Source organism: Eleutherodactylus coqui, chromosome 13 (genome assembly GCF_035609145.1).
Source record: "Eleutherodactylus coqui strain aEleCoq1 chromosome 13, aEleCoq1.hap1, whole genome shotgun sequence".
Classification (NCBI taxonomy): Eukaryota; Metazoa; Chordata; class Amphibia; order Anura; family Eleutherodactylidae; genus Eleutherodactylus; species Eleutherodactylus coqui.
This window is the reverse complement of record NC_089849.1, coordinates 125,783,763-125,801,817: the sequence shown is the minus strand read 5'-3', so window position 1 is coordinate 125,801,817 and position 18,055 is coordinate 125,783,763.

Sequence of the window (18,055 nt, the reverse complement as noted above, 5' to 3'; positions counted from 1 at the left end):
CTCCATGTTTTTCGGTTTTGCCTCTTTCAGTTGTGTGATATCCATGCCAGTATCAGCTTTGACAGTATCAGCCATCGTGTTCTTTGGCATCCAGGTCTTCTTTTGCCACTAATCTGCCAAAGCATTATAGACTTTTTTTAGCGACTCTGCTCGTATTACATGGCCAAAATCCATGAGCCCGAGCCCGGTCACCTTGGCCTCCCGTGAGCCCGAGCCCGGTCACCTTGGCCTCCCGTGAGCCCGAGCCCGGTCACCTTGGCCTCCCGTGAGCCCGAGCCCGGTCACCTTGGCCTCCCGTGAGCCCGAGCCCGGTCACCTTGGCCTCCCGTGAGCCCGAGCCCGGTCACCTTGGCCTCCCGTGAGCCCGAGCCCGGTCACCTTGGCCTCCCGTGAGCCCGAGCCCGGTCACCTTGGCCTCCCGTGAGCCCGAGCCCGCTCACCTTGGCCTCCCGTGAGCCCGAGCCCGCTCACCTTGGCCTCCCGTGAGCCCGAGCCCGCTCACCTTGGCCTCCCGTGAGCCCGAGCCCGCTCACCTTGGCCTCCCGTGAGCCCGAGCCCGCTCACCTTGGCCTCCCGTGAGCCCGAGCCCGCTCACCTTGGCCTCCCATGAGATATCGGGTCTTATACGATTCAGGACTTCTGTTACTCTTGCTGTCCAGGTTATACGCAGCAGCTTTCACTAGCACCACAGCTCCAATGCATCAATCCTATCAGCTTTTTTTTTTCTTTTTTGCAGTCCAGCTTTCATATCCATACATGGAAACTTCTGCAATGGTTTAATTTGAATGGAAGAATTTATGTGAATTTTTCTGAGATACCCCTTGACTGCCGATGCTTTTTATGGTGCTGCAGCAGAAGCCTGGCATGGGTCCTCCGGTTTTGGATTACAGCTTGGCACTTGCTCAAACAATGGGGAGCGGAGGAACCCCCAATCCCCGCTGTTTAGCCCTGTGCATGGCATGGGTAGTGCGACTACAACTTGTAAAGGACTGATAGAGGGAGGAGGCTCCCTCTGTCACCTATCGTGGGGGGTCTTGATGGGTTGCTAAGGCACCCGGAAGCTTGAATATGGTCTCCTGGTCTGACAGCTACAGTCGCCTAAGGCTCAGCCTCTGGCTGATCTTCATAGGCTTTATAATGCACTGCTATACTGAAGTATAGCAGTGTATTATAAGAATAAAGACGGGTGTACAACTTCAGTCCTTCCTCAAGGGTCTCAACAGTACATGCTTTCAGGACATTCTATAGTGAGAACACCTCTGGCAATGGCTGAGGACTGACTGGCCATAATTACATCACCTGTGCAATATTGAGGAAATCCATAAAACATGACCTTTTGGGCTCCCTTAAGGACTGAAGTTGTGAACCCCTGCTCTAGAAAAAAAATGGAATAAAAAGCAATCACAACGTTATATGTTCCCAAAAATTGAAGACGAGTTCATCCCACAAAAAATAAGCCCCCACAGAGCTGCGCTGGTGCAAGGATAACAATGCAGCAACACAAAAGCAAGAAGAGTAAAACATAAACTGTGTAAACCTGGTATCGCCGGCATCGTGCTGACCGGAGAGTAATGTCATCTCATTATTTATTCTGCACACTAAACGCCGTAAAAATGAAATCCAAAAAACAAATGGCAGAATTTTTTTTCCCCCAACGCACATAAATAAAACGAATAAAAGTTATGCAGTGCGTATGTATCCAAAAGTGAGGGCATTAAAAAGTACAACTCATCCCGCAAAAACAGGCCCTAATATGGCTATGTGGACGGAAAAAATAAAACGTCATAGCCCCTGGAATGCCACAATGAAAAAAACTACAAAATTAGTTGGTCATTAAAGGGGTTGTCCCGCGCCGAAACGGTTTTTTTTTTTTTTTCAATAGCCCCCCCGTTCGGCGCGAGACAAACCCGATGCATGTGTTGAAAAAAAAAACCGGATAGTACTTACCCGAATCCCCGCGCTCCGGTGACTTCTTAGTTACCTTGCAAAGATGGCCGCCGGGATCTTCACCCTCGATTGACCGCAGGTCTTCTGTGCGGTCCATTGCCGATTCCAGCCTCCTGATTGGCTGGAATCGGCACACGTGACGGGGCGGAGCTACGAGGAGCAGCTCTCCAGCACGAGCAGCCCCATTCAACACGGAGAAGACCGGACTGCGCAAGCGCGTCTAATCGGGCGATTAGACGCTGAAAATTAGACGGCACCATGGAGACGAGGACGCCAGCAACGGAACAGGTAAGTGTATAACTTCTGTATGGCTCATAATTAATGCACAATGTACATTACAAAGTGCATTAATATGGCCATACAGAAGTGTATACCCCCACTTTGTTTCGCGGGACAACCCCTTTAAGGCGCAAACAGGCTTCAGCACTAAAGGGTTAAATGAAGTTAGCCCATTTTTAGTTGCAGAAATTTCTTCCACAAATCTGCTACATGTGAATTTGGTGTTTTGCACCCACTGTGGTATTTCCTTCATCCCCATTGAAGTGAATGGAGAAGCGAAGTTCACAGTTCCTTTGCCTCTCAACCCCTGACCTCAGCCAACGGTGGTCCTGCCAGTATGGTGGATCCATGCTGAGTCCAAGACTACCTCCTTCATCTCCAGGCCAGGACCCCCACTCCCTTGACCTAGAGGTTCCTTTTTGGAGTTTAAGTAACCCCCCTAGATCACTTCCCATCAGAGACTATTTTGAAAAGTATATAACCCGGCGCAAGAAATCCTACAAAGCCAAAGTAGAGGTTATTAAAGGGATTGTTCAGGGTTAGAAGAACATGGTTGCTTTCTTTCAAACAGTTTGTATCCAAACTTAAAACACTAAAAAACTGGTGTGTGTGCAGCCTTCTAATAAAATACTTGTGACTAATCTGTGTTGGTAAATGCTCCTTATTTCATAAACGCGTGTTAAGGCACATGGCCTCTTCATCAGTACCGCTGATACAAGCTGAAAGTCAGTGAGAACTTTTGAAAGCAAAAAAAGCGGGAGGAGAAAAAGCTAAAAAAAATCTCTATGCCCCTTTACTAAGGTGAGGCGCCCACCTGGTTGGCAGTGCTCCCGGGAATTTTCTTCATAGTTTTATTCTCAGGGTTCCATTTGAACAAGATGACTTGGTTTCTCTCACTGAGAACAATCACACTTTGCTCTACTGGCTAACACCATACCAAACCTTTTTTTATTTGAACTTCCCTAAAACCATCAGGCACCGATCTCAGATTGCTCCACCTACTTTTTTTTTCCTTCTTCCAAACTGAGCCACCATTGTCCATAGGGTTGTTTGTGGTATTGCAGCTCAGCTCCACTGAAAGGGATGGGAGCTGAGCTGCAATACCAGACACAATACATTGCCAATGTTGCCACTGTGCTTGCCATGGTATTCTAACCCTAAACAACCCCTTTAAGCTGCTAGACTAGAAGAATCAATAGATTCAAGAGGCTTTGTTGACCTGCCTCAAGAAATAGAGATGTTATATAGATGGAAACTAGGGAAGGTATCTTGCCCTGAATTCATAACCAGCAGAGGGAGACCCCTGCTTACAAGCGGAGCACTCGTCCCGATAAGGACGACTCCACTGTCTTCCTCTAGACACTGACTTGCCCTGGCGGGCCAGAATACCTATAAGACAAAGATAGAATAACACCTGGGAGTACAAAAACAAAGGAGGAAGAAGCGGACAAGGATAAACAGAGAAGCGGTCCATGAATGAAGAACACAGAGCATACATCACAGAAGGGGAAATATAAAAACATAAAGGCAATCACAGAAAATGGCCATATACTTACTGACTAAGGAGGGCAGATTGCTGCATCCTCTCACCATGCAGGCAGCAGTCTACCAAATGGTGGAGCGAATTACACCTGTGAGGGACACCGATGAGACAGCCACTCACACAGCCTCTTAATATAGAGGGGGGTGGCTGCTTGGTGTATACTCCCAAACAGAGTGGATACAAAGTGGCAGACCATTCTGATACATGTAGTGCACCAGGCAGACCAGCAACCTATTAATGATGCCATAATAGTTCGGCAGGTTGCCCTGCATTTCAAACAGTGAACCACATTGGTACTGCCACCCTGGGCTCCCCCTCGAGTTTTAAAGCCACACTGCATGTGAATGATAGATAATAAATGCAAGGCATTAGTGGGATGTTCAATGTCCCTCACAGGTGCAATTAGCTCCCTCATTTGGTAGTCTGCTACCTGCATGGTGAGAGGATGCAGCTATATGCACTCCTTAGTCAGTAAATATCTGGCCGTCTTCTGTGATTGCCTTTAAGAACACAGAGCACAAGCAGAATGCAAGGCAACTGCCGAAGCAGCGGCTGGACATGAAGTAAAGGAACAAACTCTCATCAACACTGCAGCAAGGTCTAAAAGCCCAGGGCAGCTATATAGGAAGGGGATTAGAAAAGGAGCATCAGCTGAACGGGAGGCATGTTAGCTTTTTACTCTGCACTTTTACATGAGGCAACCTAAACAACCAATGACCGTGAATCAGGCAAACCAAATAACCAATCACCGGGAATAAGTAAATCCAAACAACCAATCAGGTTGCGAATTGTGTCGATCTGCGGAGTAATATAGATATATGTGAAGGGAGACCAGAAGCAATTAACCCTAAGGAATAGAGAGAATAGGCCGACACCCATATTTGCCAGACACAGAAGTAAAGATATGTCTGACGAGTGCACCTAACAGTATCTTTATCTCCTTTTTAAAAGACTCCCAAAGCCCACAATTGGATTTGGGCCTGAAACCAAACGGAAAAGACACATGGAAGGGACATGCCACCTCCATTTCTTCAAGTTTCATGTTATAAGTGGCAAGGGAAAAGATATTATTGAGGTAGTGATAGTGCAGGGCTAGATCATTGCAGACCTGGCCTGACATACCTTACAGCCGTGTAGAGTGGGGTGTCCCACCCTGTTGGTGCTCACAGAATGTTACAACCATAGATGATGCTACCCATTACAGCTGGTGGCTACCAAAGACAGATTACTAGAACCTCTCCAAATCCCTGAGCACCCTTGAGCTGTCCATAAAGCCATTGTGTAACTGGTCTACCTCGCCACATCTACTTTCCCCTCCAGCTTGAGAACGTTGAAACATTGTGTTACCTGCTTCAGGCAGGCAAAGAAAACCATTTAGGACTGTTGATAGTATCACTCATAAGGTGTTTCTTGGATACCTGTTCTTCATTATTTGGCTTAACATGTGAATCTACTGTACACTCAAACTAACTATAATGGGAAGAGACGATGCAGTCACAACGGGACCATGGAGTCCTTGGGGTCCTACAAGGTCTCATAACAGCCCAATAAGGCTCCATAGAAGACTAGTACTATAAGTGAAGTTGGGGGACCCTTTCTATTCTGGCCCAGCAGCTCCAAGTTACACTGCTGTACACATCATGAAAACTATCATTCAGAACTATTTGTTCACCTGACGACTTACCTTTGAGTTCCCACATATTTGGGAGTCTGTATACTCCGGGAGGCTGCCCAGTGCGCATGCTGTAGTTGGGGCTGTATTGGAGAGCCTACTATTTGAAGACTATATACTACACAGTCCCATTATTGTGACCACCTCCTACTTTCACCATCAGCAGCGTATAACCTATAAAGAGAGTGACGTGTTGTGGGCTGGCTTGGTGGGCATATAAGGTGTGCCACAAGCTGTCTTCTCACGTAGCAGTGGTTATGGGTGATTTATCAGAGTTGCACGTAGGGATGATTGTTGGCGGTATTTCTCAAACAGCACAGTTTGCGAATTGTTTGCTTGCTGCTATGGTAAAAGTATTGTAAGATGACAAATTACCATACAGGCTGGCATGGAGGCTCTAGTACCCTGTTGTACCACCTCCAGCTTGGATACAAGATGTGATATGGCCGGGCATAGAGGCTCTAGTACCCTGTTGTACTGCCTCCAGCTTGGATACAAGATGTGATGCGGGCAGGCATGGAGGCTCTAGTACCCTGTTGTACCACCTCTAGCTTGGATACAAGATGTGATGCGGTGAGCATGGAGGCTCTAGTACCCTGTTGTACCACCTCCAGCTTGGATACAAGATGTGATATGGTGAGCATAGAGGCTCTAGTACCATGTTGTACCGTCTCTAGCTTGGATACAAGATGTGATAAGGGTGGGCATGGAGGCTCTAGTACCCTGTTGTACCACCTCCAGCTTGGATACAAGATGTGATACGGTGAGCATGGAGGCTCTAGTACCATGTTGTACCGTCTCTAGCTTGGATAGAAGATGTGATATGGGCAGGCATGAAGGCTCTAGTACCCTGTTGTACCGCCTCTAGCTTGGATACAAGATGTGATACGGGCAGGCATGGAGGCTCTAGTACCCTGTTGTACCGCCTCTAGCTTGGATACTAGAGGTGATACAGGCAGGCATGGAGGCTCTAGTACCTTGTTGTACTGCCACAAGCTTGGATATAAGATGTGATACAAATGGACATGGAGGCTCTAGTACCCTGTTGTACCACCTCCAGCTTGGATACAAGATGTAATACGGTGAGCATGGAGGCTCTAGTACCATATTGTACCGTCTCTAGCTTGGATGCAAGATGTGATACGGGTGGGCATGGAGGCTCTAGTACCCTGTTGTACCGCCTCTAGCTTGGATACAAGATGTGATACAGGCAGGCATGGAGGCTCTAGTACCTTTTTGTACTGCCTCTAGCTTGGATATAAGATGTGATACAAATGGACATGGAGGCTCTAGTACCCTGTTGTACCACCTCTAGCTTGGATACTAGATGTGATATGGGTAGGCATGGAGGCTCTAGTACCCTGTTGTACCGCCTCTAGCTTGGATAAAAGATGTGATACGGTAAACATAGAGGCTCTAGTAACCTGCTGTACCACCTCTAGCTTGGATACATGATGTGATACAGTGAGCGTGGAGGCTCTAGTACCCTGTTGTACGCCTCTAGCTTGGATACAAGATGCGATACAGTCAGCATAGAGGCTCTAGTACCCTGTTGTACTGCCTCTAGCATGGATACAAGATGTGATACAGTAAACATAAAGGCTCTAGTACCCTGTTGTACCACCTCTAGCTTGGATGCAAGATGTGATACAGTAAACATAAAGGCTCTAGTAACCTGTTGTACTGCCTCTAGCCTGGATACAAGATGTGATACAGGCGAGCATGGAGGCTCTAGTACCCTATTGTACCGCCTCTAGCTTAGATACAAGATGTCATATGGCATGGAGACTCTAGTACCCTGTTGTACGACCTCTAGCTTGGATACAAGATATCATACGGGCTGCCATGGAGGCTCCAGTACCCTGTTTTGCCACCTCTAGCTTGAATACTAGATGTGATAGGTAAACATAAAGGCTCTAATAACCTGTTGTACCACCTCTAGCTTGGATACAAGGTGTGAAATGGGTGGGCATGGAGGCTCTAGTACTCTGTTGTACCACCTCCAGCTTGGATACAAAACGTGATACAAATGGGCATTTAGGCTCTAGTACTGTGTTGTACCGCCTCTAGATTGGATAGAAGATGTGATACTGGCAGGCATGGAGGTTCTAGTACCCTGTTGTACCATATCTAGTTTGGATACAAGATATCATACGGGCTGGAATGGAGACTCTAGTACCCTGTTGTAGGCCTCTAGCTTGGATACAAGATGTGATACGGACGGGCATGGAGGCTCTAGTACCCTGTTGTACCACCTCTAGCTTGGAGGCAAGATGTGATACGGGCAGGCATGGAGGCTCTAGTACCTTGTTGTACTGCCACTAGCTTGGATATAAGATGTGATACGTACGGGCATGGAGGCTCTAGTACTGTGTTGTACCACCTCCAGCTTGGATACAAGATGTGATGCGGGCAGGCATGGAGGCTCTAGTACCCTGTTGTACCGCCTCTAGCTTGTATACAAGATGTGATAGGTAAACATAAAGGCTCTAATAACCTGTTGTACCACCTCTAGCTTGGATACAAGGTGTGAAACGGGTGGGCATGGAGGCTCTAGTACCCTGTTGTACCACCTCCAGCTTGGATACAAAACGTGATACAAATGGGCATTTAGGCTCTAGTACCCTGTTGTACCGCCTCTAGATTGGATAGAAGATGTGATACTGGCAGGCATGGAGGTTCTAGTACCCTGTTGTACCATATCTAGTTTGGATACAAGATATCATACGGGCTGGAATGGAGACTCTAGTACCCTGTTGTAGGCCTCTAGCTTGGATACAAGATGTGATACGGATGGGCATGGAGGCTCTAGTACCCTGTTGTACCACCTCTAGCTTGGAGGCAAGATGTGATACGGGCAGGCATGGAGGCTCTAGTACCTTGTTGTACTGCCACTAGCTTGGATATAAGATGTGATACGTACGGGCATGGAGGCTCTAGTACTGTGTTGTACCACCTCCAGCTTGGATACAAGATGTGATGCGGGCAGGCATGGAGGCTCTAGTACCCTGTTGTACCACCTCTAACTTTAATACAAGATGTGATGTGGTGAGCATGGAGGCTCTAGTACCCTGTTGTACCACCTCCAGCTTGGATCCAAGATGTGATATGGTGACCATGGAGGCTCTAGTACCATGTTGTACCGTCTCTAGCTTGGATACAAGATGTGATACGGGTGGGCATAGAGGCTCTAGTAACCTGCTGTACCACCTCTAGCTTGGATACATGATGTGATACGGTGAGCGTGGAGGCTTTAGTACCCTGTTGTACGCCTCTAACTTGGATACAAGATGCGATACAGTCAGCATAGAGGCTCTAGTACCCTGTTGTACTGCCTCTAGCATGGATACAAGATGCGATACAGGTGGGCTTTGAGGCTCTAGTACCCTGTTGTACCACCTCTAGCTTGGATGCAAGATGTGATACAGTAAACATAAAGGCTCTAGTAACCTGTTGTACTGCCTCTAGCCTGGATACAAGATGTGATACAGGCGAGCATGGAGGCTCTAGTACCCTGTTGTACCGCCTCTAGCTTAGATACAAGATGTCATATGGCATGGAGACTCTAGTACCCTGTTGTACGACCTCTAGCTTGGATACAAGATATCATACGGGCTGCCATGGAGGCTCCAGTACCCTGTTGTACCACCTCTAACTTTAATACAAGATGTGATGTGGTGAGCATGGAGGCTCTAGTACCCTGTTGTACCACCTCCAGCTTGGATCCAAGATGTGATATGGTGACCATGGAGGCTCTAGTACCATGTTGTACCGTCTCTAGCTTGGATACAAGATGTGATACGGGTGGGCATGGAGGCTCTAGTACCCTGTTGTACCATCTCCAGCTTGGATAGAAGATGTGATGCGGTGAGCATGGAGGCTCTAGTACCATGTTGTACCGTCTCTAGCTTGGATAGAAGATGTGATATGGGCAGGCATGAACGCACTAGTACCCTGTTGTACCGCCTCTAGCTTGGATACAAGATGTGATACGGCCAGGCATGGAGGCTCTAGTACCCTGTTGTACCGCCTCTAGCTTGGATACAAGATGTGATACGGTAAACATAGAGGCTCTAGTAACCTGTTGTACCACCTCTAGCTTGGATACAAGATGTGATACGGTGAGCATGGAGGCTCTAGTACCATGTTGTACCGTCTCTAGCTTGGATAGAACATGTGATACGGTCAGGCATGAAGGCTCTAGTACCCTGTTGTACCGCCTCTAGCTTGGATACAAGATGTGATACGGGCAGGCATGGAGGCTCTAGTACCCTGTTGTACCGCCTCTAGCTTGGATACAAGATGTGATACAGGCAGGCATGGAGGCTCTAGTACCTTGTTCTACTGCCACAAGCTTGGATATAAGATGTGATACAAATGGACATGGAGGCTGTAGTACCCTGTTGTACCACCTCCAGCTTGGATACAAGATGTGATACGGTGAGCATGGAGGCTCTAGTACCATATTGTACCGTTTCTAGCTTGGATGCAAGATGTGATACGGGTGGGCATGGAGGATCTAGTACCCTGTTGTACCACCTCCAGCTTGGATCCAAGATGTGATATGGTGACCATGGAGGCTCTAGTACCATGTTGTACCGTCTCTAGCTTGGATACAAGATGTGATACGGGTGGGCATGGAGGCTCTAGTACCCTGTTGTACCATCTCCAGCTTGGATAGAAGATGTGATGCGGTGAGCATGGAGGCTCTAGTACCATGTTGTACCGTCTCTAGCTTGGATAGAAGATGTGATATGGGCAGGCATGAACGCACTAGTACCCTGTTGTACCGCCTCTAGCTTGGATACAAGATGTGATACGGCCAGGCATGGAGGCTCTAGTACCCTGTTGTACCGCCTCTAGCTTGGATACAAGATGTGATACGGTAAACATAGAGGCTCTAGTAACCTGTTGTACCACCTCTAGCTTGGATACAAGATGTGATACGGTGAGCATGGAGGCTCTAGTACCATGTTGTACCATCTCTAGCTTGGATAGAACATGTGATACGGTCAGGCATGAAGGCTCTAGTACCCTGTTGTACCGCCTCTAGCTTGGATACAAGATGTGATACGGGCAGGCATGGAGGCTCTAGTACCCTGTTGTACCGCCTCTAGCTTGGATACAAGATGTGATACAGGCAGGCATGGAGGCTCTAGTACCTTGTTCTACTGCCACAAGCTTGGATATAAGATGTGATACAAATGGACATGGAGGCTGTAGTACCCTGTTGTACCACCTCCAGCTTGGATACAAGATGTGATACGGTGAGCATGGAGGCTCTAGTACCATATTGTACCGTCTCTAGCTTGGATGCAAGATGTGATACGGGTGGGCATGGAGGATCTAGTACCCTGTTGTACCGCCTCTAGCTTTGATACAAGATGTGATACAGGTGAGCATGGAGGCTCTAGTACCCTGTTGTACCGCCTCTAGCTTGGATACAAGATGTGATACAGGCAGGCTTGGAGGCTCTAGTACCTTGTTGTACTGCCTCTAGCTTGGATATAAGATGTGATACAAATGGACATGGAGGCTCTAGTACCCTGTTGTATCACCTCTAGCTTGGATACTAGATGTGATATGGGTAGGCATGGAGGCTCTAGTACCCTGTTGTACCGCCTCTAGCTTGGATAAAAGATGTGATACGGTAAACATAGAGGCTCTAGTAACCTGTTGTACCACCTCTTGCTTGGATACAAGATGTGATACGGTGAGCATAGAGGCTCTAGTACCCTGTTGTACTGCCTCTAACTTGGATACAAGATGAGATACGGTGAGCATAGAGGCTCTAGTACCCTGTTGTACTGCCGCTAGCATGGATACAAGATGTGATACAGGTGGGCTTTGAGGCTCAAGTACCCTGTTGTACCATATCTAGCTTGGATACAAGATATCATACGGGCTGCCATGGAGGCTCCAGTACCCTGTTGTACCACATCTAGCTTGGATACAAGATGTGATACGGATGGGCATGGAGGCTCTAGTACCCTGTTGTACCACCTCCAGCTTGGATACAAGATGTGATACGGGCAGGCATGGAGGCTCTAGTACTCTGTTGTACCGCCTCTACCTTAGATACAAGATGTAATATGGGAGGGCTTTGAGGCTCTAGTACCCTGTTGTACCGGCTCTAGCTTGGATACAAGGTGTGAAACGGGTGGGCATGGAGGCTCTAGTACCCTGTTGTACCACCTCCAGCTTGGATACAAAACGTGATACAAATGGGCATTTAGGCTCTAGTACCCTGTTGTATTGCTTCTAGATTGGATAGAAGATGTGATACTGGCAGTCATGGAGGTTCTAGTACCCTGTTGTACCATATCTAGTTTGGATACAAGATATCATACGGGCTGGAATGGAGGCTCTAGTACCCTGTTGTAGGCCTCTAGCTTGGATACAAGATGTGATACGGATGGGCATGGAGGCTCTAGTACCCTGTTGTACCACCTCTAGCTTGGAGACAAGATGTGATACGGGCTGGCATGGAGGCTCTAGTACCTTGTTGTACTGCCACTAGCTTGGATATAAGATGTGATACGTACGGGCATGGAGGCTCCAGTACTGTGTTGTACCACCTCCAGCTTGGATACAAGATGTGATGCGGGCAGGCATGGAGGCTCTAGTACCCTGTTGTACCACCTCTAGCTTGGATACAAGTGGGCATGGAGGCTCTAGTACCCTGTTGTACCACTTCTAACTTGTATGCAAGATGTGATACAGACAGGCATGGAGGTTCTAGTACCTTGTTGTACCGCTTCTAGCTTGGATACAAGATATCATACGGGCTGGTATGGAGGCTCTAGTACCCTGTTGTACCACCTCTAGTTTGGATACAAGATGTGATACAAGTCGGCATGGAGGCTCTAGTACCCTGTTGTACCGCCTCTAGCTTGGATGTAAGATGTGATACAGACAGGCATGGAGGCTCTAGTACCTTGTTGTACCACCTCTAGCTTGGATACAAGATGTGATACGGGCAGGCATGGAGGCTCTAGTACCCTGTTGTACCGTCTCTAGCTTGGATATAAGACGTGATACAAATGGACATGGAGGCTCTAGTATCCGTTTATACTGCCTCTAGCTAGAATACTAGATGTGATAGCTGTGGGCTTTGAGGCTCTTGTACCCTGTTGTATCGCCTCTAGCTTGGATACAAGATATTATACGGTGAGCATGGAGGCTCTAGTACCCTGTTGTACCACCTCCAGCTTGGATACAAGATGTGATACAGGTGGGCATGGAGGATCCAGTACCCTGTTTTACCACCTCTAGCTTGGATACAAGATGTGATACGGATGGCCATGGAGGCGCTAGTACCCTGTTGTACACCCTCTAGCTTGAAAACTAGATGTGATAGACGTGGGCTTTGAGGCTCTAGTACCCTGTTGTACCGCCTCTAGCTTGGATACAAGATGTGATACGGGCAGGCATGGAGGCTCTAGTACCCTGTTGTACCGCCTCTAGCTTGGATACAAGATGTGATACAGGCAGGCATGGACGCTCTAGTACCTTGTTGTACTGCCACAAGCTTGGATATAAGATGTGATACAAATGGACATGGAGACTGTAGTACCCTGTTGTACCACCTCCAGCTTGGATACAAGATGTAATACGGTGAGCATGGAGGCTCTAGTACCATATTGTACCGTCTCTAGCTTGGATGCAAGATGTGATACGGGTGGGCATGGAGGCTCTAGTACCCTGTTGTACCGCCTCTAGCTTGGATACAAGATGTGATACAGGTGGCCATGGAGGCTCTACTACCCTGTTGTACCGCCTCTAGCTTGGATACAAGATGTGATACAGGCAGGCATGGAGGCTCTAGTACCTTGTTGTACTGCCTCTAGCTTGGATATAAGATGTGATACAAATGGACATGGAGGCTCTAGTACCCTGTTGTACCACCTCTAGCTTGGATACTAGATGTGATATGGGTAGGCATGGAGGCTCTAGTACCCTGTTGTACCGCCTCTAGCTTGGATAAAAGATGTGATACGGTAAACATAGAGGCTCTAGTAACCTGCTGTACCACCTCTAGCTTGGATACATGATGTGATACGGTGAGCGCGGAGGCTCTAGTACCCTGTTGTACCACCTCTAGCTTGGATGCAAGATGTGATACAGTAAACATAAAGGCTCTAGTAACCTGTTGTACTGCCTCTAGCCTGGATACAAGATGTGATACAGGCGAGCATGGAGGCTCTAGTACCCTGTTGTACCGCCTCTAGCTTAGATACAAGATGTCATATGGCATGGAGACTCTAGTACCCTGTTGTACGACCTCTAGCTTGGATACAAGATATCATACGGGCTGCCATGGAGGCTCCAGTACCCTGTTGTACCACTTCTAGCTTGGATACAAGATGTGATACGGGCAGGCATGGAGGCTCTAGTACCCTGTTGTGCCACCTCTAGCTTGAATACTAGATGTGATAGGAGTGGGCTTTAAGGCTCTAGTACCCTGTTGTACCGCCTCTAGCTTGGATACAAGATGTGATACGGTAAACATAAAGGCTCTAATAACCTGTTGTACCACCTCTAGCTTGGATACAAGATGTGATACGGTAAACATAAAGGCTCTAATAACCTGTTGTACCACCTCTAGCTTGGATACAAGGTGTGAAATGGGTGGGCATGGAGGCTCTAGTACTCTGTTGTACCACCTCCAGCTTGGATACAAAACGTGATACAAATGGGCATTTAGGCTCTAGTACCCTGTTGTACCGCCTCTAGATTGGATAGAAGATGTGATACTGGCAGGCATGGAGGTTCTAGTACCCTGTTGTACCATATCTAGTTTGGATACAAGATATCATACGGGCTGGAATGGAGACTCTAGTACCCTGTTGTAGGCCTCTAGCTTGGATACAAGATGTGATACGGACGGGCATGGAGGCTCTAGTACCCTGTTGTACCACCTCTAGCTTGGAGACAAGATGTGATACGGGCAGGCATGGAGGCTCTAGTACCTTGTTATACCACCTCTAGCTTGGAGACAAGATGTGATACGGGCAGGCATGGAGGCTCTAGTACCTTGTTGTACTGCCACGAGCTTGGATATAAGATGTGATACGTTCGGGCATGGAGGCTCTAGTACTGTGATGTACCACCTCCAGCTTGGATACAAGATGTGATGCGGGCAGGCATGGAGGCTCTAGTACCCTGTTGTACTGCCTCTAGCTTGTATACAAGATGTGATAGGTAAACATATAGGCTCTAATAACCTGTTGTACCACCTCTAGCTTGGATACAAGGTGTGAAATGGGTGGGCATGGAGGCTCTAGTACCCTGTTGTACCACCTCCAGCTTGGATACAAAACGTGATACAAATGGGCATTTAGGCTCTAGTACCCTGTTGTACCGCCTCTAGATTGGATAGAAGATGTGATACTGGCAGGCATGGAGGTTCTAGTACCCTGTTGTACCATATCTAGTTTGGATACAAGATATCATACGGGCTGGAATGGAGACTCTAGTACCCTGTTGTAGGCCTCTAGCTTGGATACAAGATGTGATACGGACGGGCATGGAGGCTCTAGTACCCTGTTGTACCTTTTCTAGCTTGGAGGCAAGATGTGATACGGGCAGGCATGGAGGCTCTAGTACCTTGTTGTACTGCCACTAGCTTGGATATAAGATGTGATACGTACGGGCATGGAGGCTCTAGTACTGTGTTGTACCACCTCCAGCTTGGATACTAGATGTGATGCGGGCAGGCATGGAGGCTCTAGTACCCTGTTGTACCGCCTCTAGCTTGTATACAAGATGTGATAGGTAAACATAAAGGCTCTAATAACCTGTTGTACCACCTCTAGCTTGGATACAAGGTGTGAAACGGGTGGGCATGGAGGCTCTAGTAGCCTGTTGTACCACCTCTAGCTTGGATACAAAACATGATACAAATGGGCATTTAGGCTCTAGTACCCTGTTGTACCGCCTCTAGATTGGATAGAAGATGTGATACTGGCAGGCATGGAGGTTCTAGTACCCTGTTGTACCATATCTAGTTTGGATACAAGATATCATACGGGCAGGCATGAAGGCTCCAGTACCCTGTTATATCACCACTAGCTTGGAGACAAGATGTGATACGTGCAGGCATGGAGGCTGTAGTACCTTGTTGTACTGCCACTAGCTTGGATATAAGATGTGATACGTACGGGCATGGAGGCTCTAGTACTGTGTTGTACCACCTCCAGCTTGGATACAAGATGTGATGCGGGCAGGCATGGAGGCTCTAGTACCCTGTTGTACCACCTCTAACTTTAATACAAGATGTGATGCGGTGAGCATGGAGGCTCTAGTACCCTGTTGTACCACCTCCAGCTTGGATCCAAGATGTGATATGGTGACCATGGAGGCTCTAGTACCATGTTGTACCATCTCTAGCTTGGATACAAGATGTGATACGCGTGGGCATGGAGGCTCTAGTACCCTGTTGTACCACCTCCAGCTTGGATAGAAGATGTGATGCGGTGAGCATGGCGGCTCTAGTACCATGTTGTACCGTCTCTAGCTTGGATAGAAGATGTGATATGGGCAGGCATGAACGCTCTAGTACCCTGTTGTACCGCCTCTAGCTTGGATACAAGATGTGATACGGCCAGGCATGGAGGCTCTAGTACCCTGTTGTACCGCCTCTAGCTTGGATACAAGATGTGATACGGTAAACATAGAGGCTCTAGTAACCTGTTGTACCACCTCTAGCTTGGATACAAGATGTGATACGGTGAGCATGGAGGCTCTAGTACCATGTTGTACCGTCTCTAGCTTGGATAGAACATGTGATACGGTCAGGCATGAAGGCTCTAGTACCCTGTTGTACCGCCTCTAGTTTGGATACAAGATGTGATACGGGCAGGCATGGAGGCTCTAGTACCCTGTTGTACCGCCTCTAGCTTGGATACAAGATGTGATACAGGCAGGCATGGAGGCTCTAGTACCTTGTTGTACTGCCACAAGCTTGGATATAAGATGTGATACAAATGGACATGGAGGCTGTAGTACCCTGTTGTACCACCTCCAGCTTGGATACAAGATGTGATACGGTGAGCATGGAGGCTCTAGTACCCTGGTGTACCGCCTCTAGCTTGGATACAAGATGTGATACGGTAAACATAGAGGCTCTAGTAACCTGTTGTACCACCTCTAGCTTGGATACAAGATGTGATACGGTGAGCATAGAGGCTCTAGTACCCTGTTGTACTGCCTCTAACTTGGATACAAGATGCAATACGGTGAGCATAGAGGCTCTAGTACCCTGTTGTACTGCCGCTAGCATGGATACAAGATGTGATACAGGTGGGCTTTGAGGCTCGAGTACCCTGTTGTACCATATCTAGCTTGGATACAAGATATCATACGGGCTGCCATGGAGGCTCCAGTACCCTGTTGTACCACATCTAGCTTGGATACAAGATGTGATACGGACGGGCATGGAGGCTCTAGTACCCTGTTGTACCACCTCCAGCTTGGATACAAGATGTGATACGGGCAGGCATGAAGGCTCTAGTACTCTGTTGTACCGCCTCTACCTTAGATACAAGATGTAATATGGGAGGGCTTTGAGGCTCTAGTACCCTGTTGTACCGCCTCTAGCTTGTATACAAGATGTGATAGGTAAACATAAAGGCTCTAATAACCTGTTGTACCACCTCTAGCTTGGATACAAGGTGTGAAACGGGTGGGCATGGAGGCTCTAGTACCCTGTTGTACCACCTCCAGCTTGGATACAAAACGTGATACAAATGGGCATTTAGGCTCTAGTACCCTGTTGTACCGCCTCTAGATTGGATAGGAGATGTGATACTGGCAGGCATGGAGGTTCTAGTACCCTGCTGTACCATATCTAGTTTGGATATAACATATCATACGGGCTGGAATGGAGGCTCTAGTACCCTGTTGTAGGCCTCTAGCTTGGATACAAGATGTGATACAGATGGGCATGGAGGCTCTAGTACCCTGTTGTACCACCTCTAGCTTGGAGACAAGATGTGATACGGGCAGGCATGGAGGCTCTAGTACCTTGTTGTACTGCCACTAGCTTGGATATAAGATGTGATAAGTACGGGCATGGAGGCTCTAGTACTGTGTTGTACCACCTCCAGCTTGGATACAAGATGATACAAATGGACATGGAGGCTCTAGTACCCTGTTGTACCACCTCCAGCTTGGATATAAGATGATACAAATGGACATGGAGGCTCTAGTACCCTGTTGTACCACCTCTAGCTTGGATACAAGTGGGCATGGAGGCTCTAGTACCCTGTTGTACCACTTCTAACTTGTATGCAAGATGTGATACAGACAGGCATGGAGGTTCTAGTACCTTGTTGTACCGCTTCTAGCTTGGATACAAGATATCATACGGGCTGGCATGGAGGCTCTAGTACCCTGTTGTACCACCTCTAGTTTGGATACAAGATGTGATACAAGTCGGCATGGAGGCTCTAGTACCCTGTTGTACCGCCTCTAGCTTGGATGTAAGATGTGATACAGACAGGCATGGAGGCTCTAGTACCTTGTTGTACCACCTCTAGCTTGGATACAAGATGTGATACAGATGGGCATGGAGGCTCTAGTACCCTGTTGTACCGTCTCTAGCTTGGATA